At 44.4% G+C, this 7,423-nt stretch overlaps 1 protein-coding gene across 1 annotated transcript in view; it reads left to right on the top strand.

Moving 5' to 3' along the window:
• The window catches only part of LOC137467365 (hepatic lectin-like), a 29,570-nt gene that overhangs the window by 3,074 nt on the left and 19,073 nt on the right, over nucleotides 1-7,423 (top strand). The window lies entirely within an intron of this gene.

The raw sequence follows: 7,423 nt of genomic DNA on the forward strand, positions 1-7,423 counted from the left end.
GGTCTTTGACCCCAAAATCCCCCCAAAAAAATCCCAAAAAAAATCCGAAAAAACCCCAAAAAATCCCAAAAAAATCCCAAAAATCCCAAAAAATCCACCCCCACCCCGGGATCCCAAAACCCCCGGCGCGGCAGCGAACGACAGGGAGCGGCTGTGGGAGGAGTTCTGGGTTTACTGGAGAACCCCGAAGACCTCACAGGTGTGGAGGAGACCCCCCCAAAATTCCCCCAAAATTCTCCCCAAAATCCAGCAAATTCCCCCCAAAATCCCCGCAAAATTCCCCCAAAATTCCCCAAATTCCCCCAAAATTCACAAATTCCCCCCAAAATCCACAAGAAATGCCCAAGATCCCCAGAATTTCCCCCAAATCCCCCTCAAAAGTCCCCAAAATCCCCCCCAAATCCCCCAGATTTCGCCCCAAATCCCCCCCCAGGACCCCGAAATTTTGGGGGTTCCTCAGACGGGGGTGACTCAAGCACACCTGAGCACCCCCAAACTCCCCAAAACCTCCAAAATCACCCCTAAAATCCCCCTAAAATCCCCTAAACCCCCCCAAAATCCCGATTTCGCCCCCAAAACCGCCCCATTTTCGCCTTACGAACCCCCCAGGATCCCCTAAAATGCCAAAATTTCGGGGCCCCTCGGACGGGGGTGACTCAAGCCCACCTGAGCACCCCCAAACCCCCAAAATCACCCCTAAAATCCCCCTAAAATCCCCTAAAATCCCCCAAAACCCCCAAAATCCCCCAATTTCGCCCCCAAAACCGCCCCCGATTTCGCCCCCAAATCCCCCCAGGACCCCCCAGGACCCCGAATCTTGGGGGTTCCTCAGACGGGGGCGACTCAAGCACACCTGAGCACCCCCAAATTCCCCAAAAACCCCCCAAAATCAACCCTAAAATCCCCCCAAAATCCTCCCCAAATCCCCCCAAAATCCCCAATTTCGCCCCCAAAACTGCCCCATTTTCGCCTTAACGGCCCCCCAGGACCCCCTAAAATGCCAAAAATTTCGGGGGTCCCTCGGACGGGGGTGACTCAAGCCCACCTGAGCACCCCCAAACTCCCCAAAACCCCCCCCAAAATCACCCCTAAAATCCCCAAAAAATCCCCTAAAACCCCCCCAAAATCCCCGATTTTGCCCCCAAAACCGCCCCGATTTCGCCCCAAATCCCCCCAGGACCCCCCCAAAACCCCGAAATTTGGGGGTTCCTCAGACGGGGGTGACTCAAACACACCTGAACACCCCCAAACTCCCCAAAACCCCCCCAAAATCACCCCTAAAATCCTCCCAAAACCCCCAAAATCCCCAATTTCGCCCCGAAAAAACCGCCCCCGATTTCGCCCCAAATCCCCCCAGGACCCTCCAGGTCCCCGAAATTTCGGGGGTTCCTCAGACGGGGGTGACTCAAACACACCTGAGCACCCCCCAAACTCCCCAAAACCCCCCAAATCAACCCTAAAATCCCCCAAAATCCTCCCCAAATCCCCCCAAAAATCCCCAATTTCACCCCCAAATCCCCCAGATTTCGCCCCAAATCCCCCCCAGGACCCCCGAAATTTCGGGGGTTCCTCAGACGGGGGTGACTCAAACACACCTGAACACCCCCAAACTCCCCAAAACCCCCCAAAATCCACCCCTAAAATCCTCCCAAAACCCCCAAAATCCCCAATTTCGCCCCTAAAAACCGCCCCAATTTCGCCCCAAATCCCCCCAGGACCCCCCAGAACCCCGAAATTTCGGGGTCCCTCAGACGGGGGCGACGCGGCGGCGGCAGCAGCGGCAGGTGAGGGCAGCGGAGAGCAGCGCCAGGCTGAGGTGGAAGAGGGGGTCCCAGGTCGAAGAGGAGGCGGTGGAAGGCGCGGACCCCCAAATCCCCCGCGGGGGTCGGCGAAGCGCAGCGCCAGCAGCGGCGAGTAGAGCGCGTTGGTGGGGGTCCGGAACGGGGGGCGAGGGGCGCCGATCACCGCCACGATGGCCTGGGGGACACGGGAGAGACGGCCCGAAAGGGTTAAAAAAAATATATATATATATCCTGGGGAAATGTAAAAAAAAAAAAAAAAATCCCCAAAAAAATTCAAAAAAAATCCCCAAAATGAGCCCTGACCAAATGGGGGAAATCGGGAAAAAGCGGAAAAAATTAAAAAAAAAAAAAAAAAAAAAAAATCTCCAAAACGATCCCCGCCAAAATGGGGGAAATCGGGAAAAAAGCGGAAAAAAAGCGGAAAAAAAGCGGAAAAAAAAAGTGGAAAAAAGAGAAAAAAAAAGCAAAAAAAAACCCCAAAAAAATCCCCAAAACAATCCCCCCCAAAAAATGGGGGAAATTGGGAAAAAAGCGGAAAAAATTAAAAAAAAAAAAAACAAAAAAAATCTCCAAAACGATCCCCGCCAAAATGGGGGGAAATTGGGAAAAAAGCGGAAAAAAAGTGGAAAAAAAGAGAAAAAGAAGCGAAAAAAAAGCGGAAAAAAAGCGAAAAAAAAAGCAAAAAAAAAACCCCAAAAAAATCCCCAAAACGATCCCCTGCCAAAAATGGGGGAAATCGGGAAAAAAGCGGAAAAAGAAAGCGAAAAAGGAGCGAAAAAAAATCGAAAGGATTAAAAAAAAAAAAAAAAAAAAAAAATCCCCAAAACAATCCCCCCCAAAAAATGGGGGAAATCGAAAAAAAAGCAAAAAAAAAAATTGAAAAAAGAGCAAAAAAAAAAAAGGAAAAAAAAAACCCATAAAAATTCCCTAAAAAATCCCCCCAAAAATCCCCAAAATTTTGGCATAAAAAATGCCGAAAATCCCTAAAAATCCCAAAAAAAAATCGCCAAAAAATCCCAAAAAATCCCCAAAAATCCCCCAAAAATTCTGGGCCGTCACCTTTGCCACGTGGCGGCGGGCTCTGGCCGAAGGTGCGGAACACCTGGCGGCTGGCGGGCAGGAAATGCTCAAAAATCACCATAAAAACCCCAAAAATCACCGTAAAAAAACCCCAAAAAAAATCCCAAAATTCCCAAAAATCCCCAAAAATCACCATAAAAATCCACAAAAAAAATCCCCAAAAATCCCCAAAAATCGCCATAAAAATGCGAAAAAATCCCCGTAAAAATCCCAAAAATATCCCCAAAAATTGCCATAAAAACCCCAAAAAAACCCAAAAAATCCCAAAAAAATCCCAAAAAATCCCCAAAAATCCACAAAACCCCGAATTTCACCTGTGCCACGTGGCGCGGGCTCTGGCCGAAGGTGCGGAACACCTGGCGGCTGGCGGGCAGGAAATGCCCAAAAATCCCCATAAAACCCCAAAAATCCCCGTAAAAACCCCAAAAATCACCGTAAAAACCCCAAAAAAATCCCCAAAATTCCCAAAAATCCCAAAAATCACCCATAAAAAATCCCCATAAAATGCCAAAAAATCCCAATAAATCCCCAAAAATCGCCATAAAAATGCGAAACATCCCCATAAAAATCCCAAATAAATCCCCAAAAATTGCCATAAAAACCCCAAAAAATCCCAAAAAAAATCCCAAAAAATCCCAAAAAAATCCCCAAAAGCCCGAATTTCACCTGTGCCACGTGGCGCGGGCTCTGGCCGAAGGTGCGGAACACCTGGCGGCTGGCGGGCAGGAAATGCTCAAAGATCCCCATAAAAGCCCAAAAAATCACCATAAAAACCCCAAAAAATCACCGTAAAAACCCCAAAAAAAATCCCAGAAAACCCCAAAAATCCCAAAAATCACCGTAAAAATCCCCATAAAATGCCAAAAAAATCCCAATAAATCCCCAAAAATCGCCATAAAAATGCGAAAAATCCCCATAAAAATCCCAAAAATATCCCCAAAAATCGCCATAAAAACCCCAAAAATCCCCAAAAAAATCCCAAAAAAATCCCAAAAAATTCCCAAAAATCCCAAAAGCCCGAATTTCACCTGTGCCACGTGGCGCGGGCTCTGGCCGAAGGTGCGGAACACCTGGCGGCTGGCGGGCAGGAAATGCTCAAAGATCCCCATAAAAACCCCAAAAATCCCCGTAAAAACCCCAAAAAATCAGCGTAAAAACCCCAAAAAATCCCAAAATTCCCAAAAATCCCAAAAAATCCCAAAAAATCCCAAAAATCAGCGTAAAAATCCCCATAAAATGCCAATAATCACCAAAAAAAATCCCAAAAAATCCCAAAAAATCCCCAAAAAATCCCCAAAAATCACCATAAAAACCCCAAAAAAACCCCAAAAAATCCCAAAAAAATCCCAAAAAAATCCCAAAAAATCCCCAAAAATTCTGGAACATCACCTGTGCCACGTGGCGCGGGCTCTGGCCGAAGGTGCGGAACACCTGGCGGCTGGCGGGCAGGTAATGCTCAAAGAAACCCCAAAAAAACCCCAAAAATCACTGTAAAAACCCCAAACATCACCATAAATCCCCAAAAAAATCCCCGTAAAAACCCCAAAAAAATCCCAAAATTCCCAAAAATCCCAAAAATCACCATAAAAATCCCCATAAAATGCCAATAATCACCAAAAAAATCCCAAAAAATCCCAAAAAATCCCCAAAAAATCCCCAAATATCCCCAAAAAATCCCCAAAAATCGCCATAAAAACCCCAAAAAATCCCCAAAAAAACCCCAAAAAACCCCAAAAAATCCCCAAAAAATCCCTGTAAAAATCCCAAAAAATCCCAAAAAAATCCCAAAAAATCCCCAAAAATTCCGGAACATCACCTTTGCCACGTGGCGCGGGCTCTGGCCGAAGGTGCGGAACACCTGGCGGCTGGCGGGCAGGAAATCCCCCAAAAATCCCCGTAAAAACCCCAAAAATCACCGTAAAAACCCCAAAAATCCCCATAAGAACCCCAAAAATCCCCATAAAAACCCCAAAAAAATCACCGTAAAAACCCCAAAAAAATCCCAAAATTCCCAAAAATCCCAAAAATCACCATAAAAATCCCCATAAAATGCCAAAAAATCCAAAAAAATCCCCAAAAATCACCATAAAACTCCCAAAAAATCCCCAAAAATCCCCATAAAAATCACCATAAAAACCCCAAAAAAACCCCAAAAAACCCAAAAAATCCCAAAAAAAATCCCAAAAAATCCCCAAACATCCCAAAAAAATTCCAGACCGTCACCTGTGCCACGTCCTGCGGGCTCTGGCCGAAGGTGCGGAACACCTGGCGGCTGGCGGGCAGGTAAACCTCGCGGAAGTAGCGCAGCGTCTCCGCGTCGGCGCCGGGAAATTCCGATTTTTTCCGCCTCCTCCAGCAGCTTCCGCTCGAAGTCCGTGTTCACCGGGCCCGGCTCCACCAGCGACACGCTGCGGCCGCGGCGTTTGGGGATTTTGGGGGATTTTTTAGGATTTTTTGGGATTTTTTGGGGATTTTTTGGGGATTTTTTGGGATTTTTTGGGATTTTTGGGGATTTTTTGGGCATTAAATAGGGTTTGTATAAGGACTTTTGGGTCGTTTATGGCAATTTTTGGGATTTTTTAAGGATTTTTTGGGGAGCTTTTGGGGATTTTTTGGGATTTTTTGGGATTTTTTGGGATTTTTTGGGATTTTTTTGGGGATTTTTGGGGGATTTTTTGGGAATTTTTGGGATTTTTTTGGGGATTTTTTGGGCATTAAATAGGGTTTGTATAAGGACTTTTGGGTCGTTTATGGCAATTTTTGGGATTTTTTTTAGGATTTTTTGGGGAGTTTTTGGGATATTTTGGGAATTTATGGGATTTTTGGGGAATTTTTTGGGGATTTTTGGGATTTTTTTGAGGTTTTTTGGGTTTATATGGCAATTTTTTGGGGATTTTTTGGGGATTTTTTGGGCATTAAATAGGGTTTGTATAAGGACTTTTGGGTCGTTTATGACAATTTTTGGGATTTTTTTAGGATTTTTTTGGGGATTTTTTGGGTTTTTGTGGTTTTTTTTGGGGACATTTGTGAAGATTTTGGGATTTTTGGGGGGATTTTCAGGAAATTCCGATTTTTCTCCCGCCTCCTCCAGCAGCTTCCGCTCGAAGTCCGTGTTCACCGGGCCCGGCTCCACCAGCGACACGCTGCGGCCGCGGCGTTTGGGGATTTTGGGGATTTTTGGGGATTTTTTGGGATTTTTGGGGATTTTTGGGGGATTTTTTGGGAATTTTTGGGATTTTTTTGGGGATTTTTTGGGCATTAAATAGGGTTTGTATAAGGACTTTTGGGTCGTTTATGGCAATTTTTGGGATTTTTTAAGGATTTTTTGGGGAGCTTTTGGGGATTTTTTGGGATTTTTTGGGATTTTTTGGGATTTTTTGGGATTTTTTTGGGGATTTTTGGGGGATTTTTTGGGAATTTTTGGGATTTTTTTGGGGATTTTTTGGGCATTAAATAGGGTTTGTATAAGGACTTTTGGGTCGTTTATGGCAATTTTTGGGATTTTTTTTAGGATTTTTTGGGGAGTTTTTGGGATATTTTGGGAATTTATGGGATTTTTGGGGAATTTTTTGGGGATTTTTGGGATTTTTTTGAGGTTTTTTGGGTTTATATGGCAATTTTTTGGGGATTTTTTGGGGATTTTTTGGGCATTAAATAGGGTTTGTATAAGGACTTTTGGGTCGTTTATGACAATTTTTGGGATTTTTTTAGGATTTTTTTGGGGATTTTTTGGGTTTTTGTGGTTTTTTTGGGGACATTTGTGAAGATTTTGGGATTTTTGGGGGGATTTTCAGGAAATTCCGATTTTTCCGCCTCCTCCAGCAGCTTCCGCTCGAAGTCCGTGTTCACCGGGCCCGGCTCCACCAGCGACACGCTGCGGCCCGCGGCGTTTGGGGATTTTTTGGGATTTTTTGGGGATTTTTGGGATTTTTGGGGATTTTTTGGGGATTTTTGGGATTTTTTGGGATTTTTGGGGGATTTTTTTTGGGCGTTTAATAGGGTTTGTATAAGGACTTTTGGGTCGTTTATGGCAATTTTTGGGATTTTTTTTAGGATTTTTTGGGGAGTTTTTGGGATTTTTTGGGGAGTTTTTGGGAATTTATGGGATTTTTAGGGGATTTTTTGGGTTTTTATGGCAATTTTTTGGGGATTTTTTGGGGATTTTTTGGGCATTAAATAGGGTTTGTATAAGGACTTTTGGGTCGTTTATGGCAATTTTTGGGATTTTTTTTAGGCGTTTTTGGGGAGTTTTTGGGATTTTTTGGGGAGTTTTTGGGAATTTGTGGGATTTTTGGGGATTTTTTGGGGATTTTTGGGACTTTTTTGGGGTTTTTTGGGTTTTTATGGCAATTTTTTGGGGATTTTTTGGGGATTTTTTTGGGCGTTTAATAGGGTTTGTATAAGGGACTTTTGGGTCGTTTACGGCAATTTTTGGGATTTTTTTAGGATTTTTTTGGGGAGTTTTTGGGATTTTTTGGGAATTTATGGATTTTTGGGGATTTTTTGGGGATTTTTGGGGATTTTTTTGGGGATTTTTTTGG

This window comes from Anomalospiza imberbis, unplaced genomic scaffold (assembly GCF_031753505.1).
Source record: "Anomalospiza imberbis isolate Cuckoo-Finch-1a 21T00152 unplaced genomic scaffold, ASM3175350v1 scaffold_61, whole genome shotgun sequence".
NCBI classification, from domain to species: Eukaryota; Metazoa; Chordata; class Aves; order Passeriformes; family Viduidae; genus Anomalospiza; species Anomalospiza imberbis.